This window comes from Carcharhinus amblyrhynchos, unplaced genomic scaffold (genome assembly GCF_965287045.1).
Source record: "Carcharhinus amblyrhynchos unplaced genomic scaffold, sCarAmb.v2.hapA scaffold_797, whole genome shotgun sequence".
NCBI lineage: Eukaryota > Metazoa > Chordata > Chondrichthyes > Carcharhiniformes > Carcharhinidae > Carcharhinus > Carcharhinus amblyrhynchos.
Window position 1 is genome coordinate 42,788 of NW_027650537.1, and position 16,827 is coordinate 59,614.

A 16,827-nucleotide genomic window follows, 5' to 3' on the forward strand; every position below is an offset into this window, starting at 1 on the left:
TGTGAGACAGCAGTGCTAACCCACTGTGTTACCGTGCTGCTGGGAATCGAACCCGGGTCCCTGGCGCTGTGAGACAGCAGTGCTAACCCACTGTGTTACCACGCTGCTGGGAATCGAACCTGGGTCCCTGGCGTGTGAGGCAGCAGTGCTAACCCACTGTGTCACCGTGCTGCTGGGAATCGAACCCGGGTCCCTGGCGCTGTGAGGCAGCAGTGCTAACCCACTGTGTCACCGTGCTGCTGGGAATTGAACCCGGGTCCCTGGCGCTGTGAGACAGCAGTGCTAACCCACTGTGTTACCACGCTGCTGGGAATCGAACCTGGGTCCCTGGCGTGTAAGGCAACAGTGCTAACCCACTGTGTCACCCAGAAAAGTGAATGGCCCGAAGGGGGTCAAACCTTGGCATCATTAGCACCATGCTCTAGCCATGAGGTAACCGGCCAATTAGAGTCCCTGCAGTCCGAGTGCTGAAAGTCACGTGATTTGTGGCAGCCATCTTATCAGCTTTGACTGTGAGTTCACTGACCACGACAGCTGGTTTTAAAACTACCTCCCAGCTCTTATGCTCTACACCCCTATTGGTAAAGCCCAGGATGCCGTCTGCTTTATTAACCAGTCTCTCAGCCTGCCTGGCCACCCTCAGGTGCTCAATACACACATATACACTCATCCCTGTGTGTCAGTACCCACCACTCCCACTTCCCTCACCCCCAGACCACCCTGACGGTGTAGCTAAGGAACCAGCTGGGGATAAATGTTTAAAACCCTGTCTGTTTCAGTCCCCCTGCCCCCACACCTCACCTGTCCTTTCAGGGAAGCGGCCCTAGTAGATTTCTCTCGATCCTCTCATTCATCCTGTTGGTCTAGTGTTGCTGGTTAAATATTTAATGCTCCTGATGTGTCTGCACAATAGCAAAGCGAGTTACAGATACTGAACCCAGCCTCCTCCTCCTCCCTGGACACCCGTCCCTGCTCACAGTCAGAAAGCTAACAGCAGTCGAGACTGGCCCAGAGACGCCTGACTTCAGCCCAGGCAGTGAACACAGGCAGCATATTCAACCATGGAGGCAGCACAGTGTAGCCTACTCCCCTCCTCAGGATGGCAGGAACAGCAGCCCTTGCCTGCTTCGACATTTAAGAACATAAGAAATAGGAGCAGGAGTAGGCCATCTAGCCCTTCGAGCCTGCCCCACCATTCAATAAGATCATGGCTGATCTGTCGTGGCTCAGTTCCACTTTCCTGCCCTCTCCCCATAACCCTTAATCCCCTCTCTTATCAAAAACCCATCAACCCGCGTCTTAAAAATATTTAGTGAGGCAGCCTCCACCACTTCAACGGGCAGAGAATTCCAGAGATTCACCACCCTTTGTATGAAGAAGTTCCTCCTCAACTCCGTTCTAAACTGCGCCCCCCCCCCCCCCCTTTATCTTGAGGCTGTGCCCCCTAGTCCTACTGTCCTTTCTGAGCGGGAAGAGCCTTTCCACCTCTATCCTATCCATCCCATTCATCATCTTATACGTCTCAATGAGATCTCCCCTCATTCTTCTAAACTCTAACGAGTACAAGCCTAGTTTATTCAGCCTCTCCTCATAGCTCAACCCCCTCAACTCCGGTATCAGCCTAGAGAACCTCCTCTGCACTCCCTCCAAGGCCAAAATATCCTTGCGTAAGTACGGCGAACAAAACTGCACACAGTACTCCAGCTGGTTCCATCAGAGTTCCACAGAAAAGTGATAGCACAGGAGAAGGCCATTCAGCCCATCTTGAACATGTCAGCACAAGGACCCCCCCCCCCGCAAGGTGCCCTTTCTATTCCCACCTTCCTGTACCTGACCCATAGCCCTGGACCAGGTGCCCTGGTGCAGATCCAGACGTGTTAGTTTAGGGTCTCTGCCTCCCAGAAGGAAGAGCTTCCCTCCATCTAACCTTTTGACTCTTCCAATTACTCTAACCAGCGGAGTTGCTCTAACCAGAGAGGGTCCCTGGCCCCTGCTCTCTCACGGGGAGTGGGAGCTTTTATTCAGGGAATCACACAATATTGGGAGATATGAAAACTGGGAATAGGGTGAAGGATATATTGTTCTTGGAGAGGGGAAGTACAGAATACAGTTAACAGAATCCTCTCTGGGGTCCAGGACGATAACAACACAAACGAGGGTTGTGTCTCTTGGCATTCAGAAGGTTGACCAAGATTGCGAGAAAGCACAAGGTGACACAGTGGGTTAGCACTGCTATCTCACAGCACCAGGGTTCGATTGCTGGGGGGCACGGTGACACAGTGGGTTAGCACTGCTATCTCACAGCGCCAGGGTTCGATTCCTGGGGGGCACGGTGACACAGTGGGTTAGCACTGCTGTCTCACTGCGCCAGGGTTCGATTCCTGGGGGGCACAGTGACACAGTGGGTTAGCACTGCTGTCTCACAGCGCCAGGGTTCGATTCCTGGGGGGCACGGTGACACAGTGGGTTAGCACTGCTATCTCACAGCACCAGGGTTCGATTGCTGGGGGGCACGGTGACACAGTGGGTTAGCACTGCTGTCTCACAGCGCCAGGGACCCGGGTTCGATTCCCGGGGGGGCAGCACGGTGACACAGTGGGTTAGCACTGCTGTCTCACAGCGCCAGGGACCCGGGTTCGATTCCCGGGGGGGCAGCACGGTGACACAGTGGGTTAGCACTGCTGTCTCACAGCGCCAGGGACCCGGGTTCGATTCCCAGCAGCACGGTGACACAGTGGGTTAGCACTGCTGTCTCACAGCGCCAGGGACCCGGGTTCGATTCCCAGCAGCACGGTGACACAGTGGGTTAGCACTGCTGTCTCACAGCGCCAGGGACCCGGGTTCGATTCCCAGCAGCACGGTGACACAGTGGGTTAGCACTGCTGTCTCACAGCGCCAGGGACCCGGGTTCGATTCCCAGCAGCACGGTGACACAGTGGGTTAGCACTGCTGTCTCACAGCGCCAGGGACCCGGGTTCGATTCCCAGCAGCACGGTGACACAGTGGGTTAGCACTGCTGTCCCACAGTGCCAGGGACCCGGGTTCGATTCCCAGCAGCACGGTGACACAGTGGGTTAGCACTGCTGTCTCACAGCGCCAGGGACCCGGGTTCGATTCCCGGGGGGCAGCACGGTGACACAGTGGGTTAGCACTGCTGTCTCACAGCACCAGGGACCCGGGTTTGATTCCTGGTTTGAGTCACTGTCTGTGTGGAGTTTGCACATTCTCGCCGTGTCTGTGTGGGTTAAAGCAGCCAACATAATTAAGGACCCCACGCACCCCGGACATTCTCTCTTCCACCTTCTTCCGTCAGGGAAAAGGTGCAATTGTCTGAGGTCACATATCGACTGGCTCGACAGAACAGCTCCTTCTCTGCTGCCAGACTTACGGACCTATCATATTTTGAGCTGATCTTTCTCTAAACACTAGCTGTGACTGTAACACCACATTCTGCACCCTCTCCTTTTCCCCTCTGCACTCTATGAATGGTATGCTTTGTCTATATAGCGTGCAAAAAACAATACTTTTCACTGCATCCCAATACATGTGACAATAACAAATCAAATTGGAATAGAACAAAGAAGAAAATTCCAGCACAGGAACAGGCCCTTCGGCCCCTCCAAGCCTGCACCGACCATGCTGCCCGACTAAACTAAAACCCCCTACCCTTCCGGGGACCAAATCCCTCTATTCCCATCCTATTCATGGATTTGTCCAGATGCCCCTTAAAACTCACCATCGTATCCGCTTCCACTCCCTCCCCCGGCAATGAGTTCCAGGCACCCACCACCCTCTGTGTAAAAAACCTGCCTCGTACATCTCCTTTAAACCTTACCCCTCACACCTTAAACCTGTGCCCCCTAGTAATTGACTCTTCCACCCTGGGGAAAAGCTTCTGACTATCCACTCTGTCCATGTCTCTCATAATCTTGGAGACTTCTGTCAGGTCTCCCCTCAACCTCCATCATTCCAGTGAGAACCAAGTTTCTCCAACTACTCCTCATAGCTAATGCCCTCTATACCAGGCAACATCCTGGTAAATCTTTTCTATACCCTCTCCAAAGCCTCCACATCCTTCTGGTAGTGTGGCAACCAGAATTGAACACTATATTCCAAGTGTGGCCTAATTAAGGTTTATAAAGCTGCAACATGACTTGTCAATTTTTAAACTCAGTGCCCCGGCTGATGAAGGCAAGCATTGCCGTATGCCTTCTTGACTACCTTCTCCACCTGCATTGCCACTTTCAGTGACCTGTGTACCTGTACGCCCAGATCCCTCTGCCTATTAATACTCTTAAGAGTTCCGCCATTTACTGTGTATTTCTTATCTGTATTTGACCTTCCAAAATGCATTACCTCACATTTGTCTGGATTAAACTCCATCTGCCATCTCTCCGCCCAAGTCTCCAACTGATCTATACCCTCTGATAGTCAAAATAGATTTGAGTTTTAACAGAGGGGGTCAGGAGGAGGAGGAATGATTACTGCAGCTTGGAGAGTCTAGGAGGAAGGGGACAGGCCAGGGAAATGAGAGGAAGATCTGTCAGGCGTGAAATTAGGGAAGATACCGTCACACAAACTTTGCGAGAGGTTTGGAACTCTCTTCTGCAAGCATCAATTGACGCTCGATAAATTGTAAACTTTCAGAGATTGATCAGATCTTGGTTAACGATGGGAATGAAAGAATCTGGGGGATAGACTGCAACATGAAATCAAACAGATCTGCCCTGACCACGCTGAATGATAGCAGAGACTGAACATAACGCAAGAACCAGGAGCAGGAGTGGGCCACCTGGCCCCTCGAGCCTGCTCCGCCATTCAATAAGATCATGGCTGATATTTTTGTGGACTCAGCTCCACTTACCTGCCTGCTCCCCTTAATTGCTTTACTGTTCAAAAATCTATCTATCCTTGTCTTAAAAACATGCAATGAGGGAGCCTCAACTGGGCAGGGAATTCCACAGATTCACAACCCACTGTGTGAAGAAGTTCCTCCTCAACTCAGTCCTAAATCTGCTCCCCCTTATTTTGAGGCTGTGCCCCATGTTCTAGTTTCACTCGTCAGTGGAGCCAACTTCCCTGATTCTATCTTATCTATTCCCTTCATAATCTTATGTGATTCTATAAGGTCCCCTCATTCTTCTGAATTCCAAAGAGTATAGCCCCAGTCTACTCAGTCTCAAAAGCCAACTCTCTCAACTTCAGAATCAACCTCGTGAATCTCCTCTATACCCCCTCCACTGCCAGTATATCCTTTCTCAAGTAAGTACTCTAGGTGTGGCCTCACCAGCACCTTATACAGCTGCAACATAACCTCACTGTTTTTAAACTCCATCCTTCTAGCACTGAAGGACAAAATTCCATTTGCCTTCTTCATTACCTGCTGGAACTGCAAACCAACTCCTTGTAATTCTTGCACAAGGACACCCAGGACCCTCTGCACAGCAGCATGCTGCTATTTTTTTACAGTTTAAGTAATAGTCCATTTTGCTGTTATTCCTACCAAAATGGATGACCTCACATTTACCAACATTGTACTCCATCTGCCAGACCCTCATCCACTCACTTAGATTATCTATATCCCTTTGCAGACTTAGTGTCCTCTGAACACTTTGCTCTTCCTCCAATCCTAGTGTCATCTGCGAATTTTGACACACTACACTTGGTCCCCAACTCCAAACCATCTCAGTAAATTGTAAATTTTTGGCTTCCCTGTCTATGTGACAGCATAAATGTGAGAATTTTGTACCAACTACCTAAACGCAAGTTTTCTTTTGCATGGAGAGTGGTGGGGAGCAGAGTCTGGATCGCTTGTTAAGTTAGCAGAGAATCCCGACAGTACAGGAGGCCATTTGGCCCATTAAAGCCTGCACCAACAGCAATTCCACCGGAGACCTATCCCTGCAACACCACACATTTATCCTGTCAATCCCTCTGATACTAAGGAGCAATTTAGCACGGCCAATGCACCCTAACCAGCACGTCTTTCAAAATCAGAGCACCCGGAGGAACCCACGCAGACACAGGCAGAATGTGCAGACTCCACACAGATGGTGGCCCAAGGCTGGGAATTGAACCCAAGTTCCTGGCGCTGTGAGACAGCAGTGCTAACCCACTGTGTCACCGTGCTGCTGGGAATTGAACCCAAGTTCCTGGCGCTGTGAGACAGCAGTGCTAACCCACTGTGTCACCGTGCTGCTGGGAATCGAACCCGGGTCCCTGGCGCTGTGAGACAGCAGTGCTAACCCACTGTGTCACCGTGCTGCCGGGGAATCGAACCCGGGTCCCTGGCACTGTGAGACAGCAGTGCTAACCCACTGTGTCACTGTGCTGCTGGGAATCGAACCCGGGTCCCTGGCACTGTGAGACAGCAGTGCTAACCCACTGTGTCACCGTGCTGCTGGGAATCGAACCCGGGTCCCTGGTGCTGTGAGACAGCAGTGCTAACCCACTGTGTCACTGTGCTGCTGGGAATCGAACCCGGGTCCCTGGCACTGTGAGACAGCAGTGCTAACCCACTGTGTCACCGTGCTGCTGGGAATCGAACCCGGGTCCCTGGCACTGTGAGGCAGCAGTGCTAACCCACTGTGTCACTGTGCTGCTGGGAATCGAACCCGGGTCCCTGGCACTGTGAGACAGCAGTGCTAACCCACTGTGTCACCGTGCTGCTGGGAATCGAACCCGGGTCCCTGGCGCTGTGAGACAGCAGTGCTAACCCACTGTGTCACCGTGCTGCTGGGAATCGAACCCGGGTCCCTGGCGCTGTGAGGCAGCAGTGCTAACCCACTGTGTCACCGTGCTGCTGGGAATCGAACCCGGGTCCCTGGCGCTGTGAGACAGCAGTGCTAACCCACTGTGTCACCGTGCTGCTGGGAATCGAACCCAGGTCCCTGGCGCTGTGAGGCAGCAGTGCTAACCCACTGTGTCACCGTGCTGCTGGGAATCGAACCCGGGTCCCTGGCGCTGTGAGACAGCAGTGCTAACCCACTGTGTCACCGTGCTGCTGGGAATCGAACCCGGGTCCCTGGCGCTGTGAGGCAGCAGTGCTAACCCACTGTGTCACCGTGCTGCTGGGAATCGAACCCGGGTCCCTGGCGCTGTGAGACAGCAATGCTAACCCACTGTGTCACCGTGCTGCCGGGGAATCGCACCCAGGTCCCTGGCGCTGTGAGGCAGCAGTGCTAACCCACTGTATCACCGTGCTGCTGGGAATCGAACCCGGGTCCCTGGCACTGTGAGGCAGCAGTGCTAACCCACTGTATCACCGTGCTGCTGGGAATCGAACCCGGGTCCCTGGCGCTGTGAGGCAGCAGCGCTAACCCACTGTGTCACCGTGCTGCTGGTAATCGAACCCGGGTCCCTAGCGCTGTGAGACAGCAGTGCTAACCCACTGTGTCACCATGCTGCTGGGAATCGAACCCGGGTCCCTGGCGCTGAGAGACAGCAGTGCTAACCCACTGTGTCACCGTGCTGCTGGGAATCGAACCCGGGTCCCTGGCGCTGTGAGACAGCAGTGCTAACCCACTGTGTCACCGTGCTGCTGGGAATTGAACCCGGGTCCCTGGCGCTGTGAGGCAGCAGTGTTAACCCACTGTGTCACTGTGCTGCTGGGAATCGAACCCGGGTTCCTGGCACTGTGGGGCAGCAGTGCTAACCACTGTGCCACTCCTAACTAGATACGGAGACACTGATCTGATCCAGATACACTGATGTTTTACACAGCTACATATCAGCAGGGAATATCACTTGCACTGGCATGCTGGAATGTAGAAAGCTCTGCTTGCTGAGTGAGGAATCAGCAACGGTGTTGAAGGAAAAGCATCTCACTGTGTTAATCACTGGCCTGCAATCAGTACACTCAGTTAGAAACATTCCCAGCTACCTGAAGCCTGACAGACACTGTAAACACGAGATGGTGGCCCTCACGTTCTCAGCTAGCCGAGAGCACTCAGGCACTCACACCCAATTCATCTCATCAACATTCCCCCTTCACAGCTGGTTAAAAAGACCCAGTAAAAAACATTACAGGGCATGCCCCACTCTCTCATTCTGGGAGTACTGAGTTGCAGTAAGCAGGGAGCTCTGTCTCTCTGGGAGTACTGAGTTACAGTAAGCAGAGAGCTCTGTCTCTCTGGGAGTACTGAGTTACAGTAAGCAGGGAGCTCTGTCTCTCTGGGAGTACTGAGTTACAGTAAGCAGGGAGCTCTGTCTCTCTGGGAGTACTGAGTTACAGTAAGCAGGGAGCTGTGTCTCTCTGGGAGTACTGAGTTACAGTAAGCAGGGAGCTGTGTCTCTCTGGGAGTACTGAGTTACAGTAAGCAGGGAGCTGTGTCTCTCTGGGAGTACTGAGTTACAGTAAGCAGGGAGCTGTGTCTCTCTGGGAGTACTGAGTTACAGTAAGCAGGGAGCTGTGTCTCTCTGGGAGTACTGAGTTACAGTAAGCAGGGAGCTGTGTCTCTCTGGGAGTACTGAGTTACAGTAAGCAGGGAGCTGTGTCTCTCTGGGAGTACTGAGTTACAGTAAGCAGGGAGCTCTGCCTCTCTGGGAGCACTGAGCCCGTAAGCAGGGAGCTCTGTGTCTCTGGGAGTACTGAGTTACAGTAAGCAGGGAGCTCTGTCTCTCTGGGAGTACTGAGTTACAGTAAGCAGGGAGCTCTGTCTGTCTGGGAGTACTGAGTTACAGTAAGCAGGGAGCTCTGTCTGTCTGGGAGTACTGAGTTACAGTAAGCAGGGGGCTCTGTGTCTCTGGGAGTACTGAGTTACAGTAAGCAGGGAGCTCTGTGTCTCTGTGAGTACTGAGTTACAGTAAGCAGGGAGCTCTGTCTGTCTGGGAGTACTGAGTTACAGTAAGCAGGGAGCTCTGTCTCTCTCTGGGAGTACTGAGTTACAGTAAGCAGGGAGCTCTGTGTCTCTGGGAGTACTGAGTTACAGTGAGCAGGGAGCTCTGTCTGTCTGGGAGTACTGAGTTACAGTAAGCAGGGAGCTCTGTCTCTCTGTGAGTACTCAGTTACAGTATGCAGGGAGCTCTGTCTGTCTGGGAGTACTGAGCCCGTAAGCAGGGAGCTCCTACTGAAACTGGCCCCCCATCCACTGACTCTGTCTACACTTCCTGCTGCCTCGGGAAAAGCAGCCAGTATAATCAAGGACCCCAGGCACCCCAGACATTCTCTCTTCGGGAAAAAGATACTAAAAATCTGAGATCACATACCGACCGACTCGAGAACAGTTTCTTCCCTGCTGCCGTCAGATTTTTGAATGGACCTATCTCGCATTAAGTTGATCTTTTTCTACACCCTAGCTATGCCTGCATGGCTACATTCTGCACCCACTCCTTTCCTTCTCCCCCACGTACTTTATGAACATTATGCTTTGTCTGTGGGGCATGCAAGAAACAATACTGTTCACTGTGTCCCAATACATGAGACAGCAGTAAGTCACATCGATATTCACCCTCAAAGTGTCTGAAGCAACGACTCTTCGTGTTGGCAGCACAGAGGACACAGCCTGTCGGCCGTATGGGAGTGAATATATCCATCTATCTCCCTGAGTGGATCCCAATCAGGATTTGCTGAGGCTTGCCTGGGCTCAGGGCTGGTACCAGGGGGCTGGAGAATTACACACATTTCACCCTTATTCAAAAAAAGGGTGTAGATAAGCTACAAAACATCAGGGCAGTCCGTTTCAATTCAGTACTCGGTACAAAATTAACAGTGCCAGAGACAAATGCAGCTGAACTGAAGTGTGGATTCCTTCAGGGGAAACCATGTTTAACTCATTTGCTGGAGTTTACACATCCTATCCATGTCTGCGTGGGTTTCCTCCCACAGTGTGAAAGAAGTGCTGGTTAGGGTGCATTGACCCAAACAGGTGGAGTGTAGCAACTATGGGAATTTCACAGTAACTTCATTGCAGTGTTAACGTAAGCCTTACTTGAGACTAGATCAGCTAGATAGTCAATACCTTTCTTCAAAAGTAGGGGAGTCTAAAACTAGAGGGCATCGGTTTAAGGTGAGAGGGGAGAGATACAGAAGGGTCCAGAGAGGCAATTTTTTCACAGAGGGTGGTGAGTGTCTGGAACGAGCTACCAGAGATTATAGTAGAGGTGGGTACAAGTTTGTTCTTTAAAAAGCTTTTAGACAGTTACATGGGTAAGATGGGTATAGAGCGAAATGGGCCAAATGCAGACAATTGGGATTAGTTTCAGGGTTTAAAAAATGCGGCATGGACAAGTTGGGCCGAAGGGCCTGTTTACATGCTGTAATCTCTCTGACTCTATAATAAATAAATAGACTTGATACTTTAACTAAACACAGCAACAGGAAGCAGACAGGACAGGTTAATAGGTGTTTTTTCCAAGCTGGAGAAAGGTTTGTAGTGCAATTCCCCAGTGGTCAGTATTTATAGAAACCCTACAGTGCACAAGGTGGCCATTTGGCCCATCGAGCCCACACTGAAAACAATCCTATCCAATGGCTGTAACCCCACATATTTACCCTAATCCCCCAGGCACTAGAGTCAATTTAGTATGGCCAAACCACCTAACCCACACATCTTTGGGTTGTGGGAGGAAACCCACGTAGAGATGTATAGCTGGAAATAGCCCTTGGGGCGAACGAGATAAAAGGTTACGGGGAGAAAGCAGGATTAGCCACGATCGTAATGAACGGCAGAGCAGGCTCAAAGGGCTGAACGGCCTCCTCCTGGTCCTATCTTCTGTGTTGCTATGGCCGGGAATCGAACCCGGGTCCCTGGCGCTGTGAGGCAGCAGTGCTAACCCACTGTGTCACCGTGCTGCTGGGAATCAAACCCGGGTCCCTGGCACTGTGAGACAGCAGTGCTAACCCACTGTGTCACCGTGCTGCTGGGAATCGAACCCGGGTCCCTGGCGCTGTGAGACAGCAGTGCTAACCCACTGTGTCACCGTGCTGCTGGGAATCGAACCCGGGTCCCTGGCGCTGAGAGACAGCAGTGCTAACCCACTGTGTCACCGTGCTGCTGGGAATCGAACCCGGGTCCCTGGCGCTGTGAGACAGCAGTGCTAACCCACTGTGTCACCGTGCTGCTGGGAATCGAACCCGGGTCCCTGGCGCTGTGAGACAGCAGTGCTAACCCACTGTGTCACCGTGCTGCTGGGAATCGAACCCGGGTCCCTGGCGCTGTGAGACAGCAGTGCTAACTCACTGTGTCACCGTGCTGCTGGGAATCGAACCCGGGTCCCTGGCGCTGTGAGACAGCAGTGCTAACCCACTGTGTCACCGTGCTGCTGGGAATCGAACCCGGGTCCCTGGCGCTGTGAGACAGCAGTGCTAACCCACTGTGTCACCGTGCTGCTGGGAATCGAACCTGGGTCCCTGGCGCTGTGAGACAGCAGTGCTAACCCACTGTGTCACCGTGCTGCTGGGAATCGAACCCGGGTCCCTGGCACTGTGAGGCAGCAGTGCTAACCCACTGTGTCACCGTCCTGCCCCAATTCCTTTGCCTGATGGGTGTTAACGACCTGGACTTTGGTATACAGAGCACACTGGCAGAGTTTCTACAAAGTATGAAACTGTGAATCATTGTGAGCTGTGAACAAGGGCACACAGTCTGAGAACAAAGAGTCGGATACTAAGGGCCGAGGTGGAGGAGGGGAATTTCTTCACTCTGTGGGTGGTGAACGTTGAAGGAATTCTCCACCCCGGAAGCAGTGGAGTCTCAGACACGCTCAAAGCTGGGATGATAAATTATCACATGTTAAAAACGTGAAGGCACACGGGGCTAGTGCAGGAGGCTGTGGGAATGTAAGACCAGCAATGATCTTACTGAATGATAGAACAAGTTCGAGGGGCCAAATGGCCCACTCTGATTGCTCTCAGGTACAAGTGGTCAGTTTCAGCGTTGCCGACACACCTGGACAAGTATGTTCATTCATTGATGGGCGGTGAGCAGCACTGGTAAGGTTAGCATTTATTAACCATCCCTAATTGTCCAAAAGGTGGTGGTGCTGAGCTACACTTGAACAGGCACAGTCGGGGCTGTAGGTACACCCCTCCCCCCCCACCAACAGTCGGGGCTGTAGGTACACCCCTCCCTCCCCCACCAACAGTCGGGGCTGTAGGTACACCCCTCCCTCCCCCACCAACAGTCGGGGCTGTAGGTACACCCCTCCCTCCCCCACCAACAGTCGGGGCTGTAGGTACACCCCTCCCTCCCCCACCAACAGTCGGGGCTGTAGGTACACCCCTCCCTCCCCCACCAACAGTCGGGGCTGTAGGTACACCCCTCCCTCCCCCACCAACAGTCGGGGCTGTAGGTACACCCCTCCCTCCCCCACCAACAGTCGGGGCTGTAGGTACACCCCCCCCCACACAGTTGGGGCTGTAGGTACACCCCTCCCCCCCCACCAACAGTCGGGGCTGTAGGTACACCCCCCCCTCAACACAGTCGGGGCTGTAGGTACAACCCCCCCCCCCACCCCCACCAACAGTCGGGGCTGTAGGTACAACCCCCCCCCCACCCCCACCAACAGTCGGGGCTGTAGGTACACCCCTCCCCCCCAACAGTCGGGGCTGTAGGTACACCCCCCCCCAACACAGTCGGGGCTGTAGGTACACCCCTCCCCCCCAACACAGTCGGGGCTGTAGGTACACCCCCCCCTCCCCCACCAACAGTCGGGGCTGTAGGTACACCCCCCCCCACCAACAGTCGGGGCTGTAGGTACACCCCCCCCCCACCCCCACCAACAGTCGGGGCTGTAGGTACACCCCTCCCCCCCAACAGTCGGGGCTGTAGGTACACCCCTCCCCCCCAACAGTCGGGGCTGTAGGTACACCCCCCCCCACCCCCACCAACAGTCGGGGCTGTAGGTACACCCCTCCCCCCCAACAGTCGGGGCTGTAGGTACACCCCCCCCCACCCCCACCAACAGTCGGGGCTGTAGGTACACCCCCCCCCCCCACCCCCACCAACAGTCGGGGCTGTAGGTACACCCCTCCCCCCCAACAGTCGGGGCTGTAGGTACACCCCCCCCCCCCCACCAACAGTCGGGGCTGTAGGTACAGCCCCCCCCCACCAACAGTCGGGGCTGTAGGTACACCTCCCCCCCCCCCACCAACAGTCGGGGCTGTAGGTACACCCCCCCCCCCACACAGTCGGGGCTGTAGGTACACCCCCCCCCCAACACAGTCGGGGCTGTAGGTACACCCCCCCCCCCAACACAGTCGGGGCTGTAGGTACACCCCGCCCCCCCCAACACAGTCGGGGCTGTAGGTACACCCCGCCCCCCCCAACACAGTCGGGGCTGTAGGTACACCCCGCCCCCCCCAACACAGTCGGGGCTGTAGGTACGCCCCCCCCCCCAAACACAGTCGGGGCTGTACGTACACCCCCCCTCCCCCAGTCGGGGCTGTAGGTACACCCCTCCCTCCCTCAGTCGGGGCTTACTGAGCACGACGGTGGGGGGAGGAGGAGGCAGCGGGGAAGTGGGGCAGGGAGTAGGGTGAGAGAGAGAGAGATGGTCTCTCTACACAGTGCTACACACGGTCCCAGGAAGATGGTGTCTGCACGCTCAGCGACAGAGCAGTGCGTTGTAGTCTTGCCCAGTGAAGCCGGGGTGTGTGTGTGTGTGTGTGTGTGTGTGTGTGTGTGTGTATACAGCTTGCTGCCCTGACAGAGGGGGGTATGGTCACACCAAGCAGGCTCTAGCCTGACGGGACTGGTCGGTTAAATATCACCTGACCCTGCCACACCAGGCTGCTGGACAGGTTTACACTCACCACTAACCGCACTGCCCAAAGAAGCAGCTTCACAACACGGAGCAATGAGTCACAGCGAGGCTGGCTGAATGTGGGGGACAGCCTGTCAGCACATACCACAGGGCGTACTAACCCAAACAGCTCAGGAGACTGTGAGAAACAGCAGGAAATACAGCCCAGCTCAAAATAAAACCACGGCTGCAAAGGGGAGAGGTTTAAAATAAGTCAAACACCCACACTCAGGTTGGGCATGAGACAATACCAGTGGGGTCACAGTCATGCACAAACACCAGGGAGGCCAAGACAAGTGTGGGGTGAGAGTGAGAGACAGAGAGAGAGCAAGCGAGCGTGCAGCCATTCACACTGCACAATGTCAACAGACCTTCAGACATGAACTCCTGCACCAGACATCACACACTAACCAACGCCTCAGGCAAACATCGACACTCAAACCGCCCATGTTTAACAGACAGAATGTCCCTCTCACAGGGTGGAAGATCAACTCAACAGGAGGTGTCTGTGCTGAAGGTAGATGGGGATGAGGGAGTGCTAGGAGGAGGTGTTTCTCTGCACAATCGCCCAGAAGCACTGTGAGGAACCAGTGATCAGAGAAGCTCAATTTCAGCCTCCAGCAAGTGGAAAGAGAGGGGAAAAAGTGGGTCATCAGCAAACCCTCACCCCACCAGGCACGACCCCTCACCTCCACAGTCACCAGGGACGGACAAAAACATTGGCTTAGAATGCACAGAAAATCCCCACGAATACTGCACCCCAGTGTTATACAGCGACAGACCCGTTCCCACCAGTACTGTACCCCAGTGTTATACAGCGACAGACCCGTCCCCCACCAGTACTGTACCCCAGTGTTATACAGCGACAGACCCGTCCCCCACCAGTACTGTACCCCAGTGTTATACAGCGACAGACCCGTTCCCACCAGTACTGTACCCCAGTGTTATACAGCGACAGACCCGTACCCCACCAGTACTGTACCCCAGTGTTATACAGCGACAGACCCATTCCCACCAGTACTGTACCCCAGTGTTATACAGCGACAGACCCGTTCCCACCAGTACTGTACCCCAGTGTTATACAGCGACAGACCCGTCCCCCACCAGTACTGTACCCCAGTGTTATACAGCGACAGACCCGTTCCCACCAGTACTGTACCCCAGTGTTATACAGCGACAGACCCGTACCCCACCAGTACTGTACCCCAGTGTTATACAGCGACAGACCCGTTCCCACCAGTACTGTACCCCAGTGTTATACAGTGACAGACCCGTACCCCACCAGTACTGTACCCCAGTGTTATACAGCGACAGACCCGTTCCCACCAGTACTGTACCCCAGTGTTATACAGCGACAGACCCGTTCCCACCAGTACTGCACCCCAGTGTTATATCTGGGTGTCTTTTAACAGGTTTGGGGATGCAGTGTGATTTAATAACTTTGCTGACATACTGTACTAACCTCCCTGTGATTCTATCTGTAGTCTCTGTGCTGTTGGAGTGCCTGACACCCCATTCGGTCTGTCCGCCTAGGCAGGGAGAGTTCAGTGTGAAAGCATTTAGCTGGGGTGTTGTGTGGAATCCAGGAGTGAGATCGAGCGCCCACTCGGTAATGTTCAATCGCAGAGTTGTTAATCTTTGGGGATGCTGAGGATGTGGTAAGTCACTGGCCCTGTTCTCATACAGTTAATAAGCCAGTGTGGAGCATAAACACTCAATCCCTTTCAAACTTGTTTTTCCTGCACAGATTGAAGTGATAAAAGTGAAACAGAGTGGAGATTAGATAGAACAGGCTGCACAGAGCCAGGGCACGCTAGGCTTTGTGTGTTCAGCGAGTTCAGCCCACTAAATTCCCACACAGGAGGCGGCAATCCAGCACCTCCGGCCTGCTCTGCCTCTCAATAAGATCATGGTTCCACAACAACATTTCACTGCACCGTGGCTATACACACCCACATCAAGTTAAAGTCTATTTATTCGTGTCACAATAAGGCTGACGTTAACACTGCAAATAAGTTAGTGTGAAATTCCCCGAGTCGCCACATTCCGGCACCTGTTCAGGGTACGCTCGGGGAGAATTTAGCATGGCCAATCCACACCTTTTGGATTATGGGAGGAAACTAGAGCATAGAATCCCTACAGTGCAGGGGGAGGCCATTCGGGCCATCGAGTCTATACCGACAACAATCTCCCCCAGGCCCTATCCCCATACATTTACCCTGCTAATCACCCTGACACTAGGGTTAACTTAGCATGGCCAATCCACTTAACCCACACATATTTGGACCCAGGGAGGAAACTGGAGCATCCGGAGGAAACACACGCAGACACAGAGAATGTGCCAACTCCACAGATGCAGTGACCCGAGGCCGAAAATCGAACCCGGGTCCCTGGCGCTGTGAGACAGCAGTGCTAACCCACTGTGTCACCGTGCTGCTGGGAATCGAACCCGGGTCCCTGGCGCTGTGAGGCAGCAGTGCTAACCCACTGTGTCACCGTGCTGCTGGGAATCGAACCTGGGTCCCTGGCGCTGTGGGACAGCAGTGCTAACCCACTGTGTCACCGTGCTGCTGGGAATCGAACCCGGGTCCCTGGCACTGTGAGACAGCAGTGCTAACCCACTGTGTTACCGTGCCCCCCGGGAATCGAACCCGGGTCCCTGGCGCTGTGAGGCAGCAGTGCTAACCCACTGTGTCACCGTACTTTCACACCTCAGAACCTATCCATCTCCACACTGAACACATTCAATGACTGAGGTACCATGGCCTCCGGGGTACAGAATTCCACATCCAGTAAGGAATGCTACTGAGGACATTCCTCCTTATCTCAGTACTAAATGGCCTACCCCTTATCCTCAGACTGTGTTCCCCTGATCCGAGAAAGAGTGCAGAAAAGATTTACTAGGATGCTATCGGGACTTGATGGATTAAGTTATAAGGAGAGGTTGGATAGACTGGGACTTTTTTCTCTGGAGTGTAGGAGGCTGAGGGGTGATCTTATAGAGGTCTATAAAATAATGCAGGGCACAGATCAGCACAGATAGTCAATATCTTTTCCCAAAGGTAGGGGAGTCTAAAACTAGAG

At 53.7% G+C, this 16,827-nt stretch overlaps 1 protein-coding gene across 1 annotated transcript in view; it reads right to left on the reverse strand.

Moving 5' to 3' along the window:
• LOC145340134 (OTU domain-containing protein 7B-like) overlaps window positions 1–15,272 on the reverse strand; it is a 52,162-nt gene extending 36,890 nt beyond the window's left edge. Inside the window, 1 exon segment of the mRNA XM_080184562.1 lies at window positions 15,206–15,272. The gene's annotated coding sequence lies outside the window, so the exon portion shown is untranslated.
• Window positions 15,273–16,827: the final 1,555 nt, after the last annotated feature.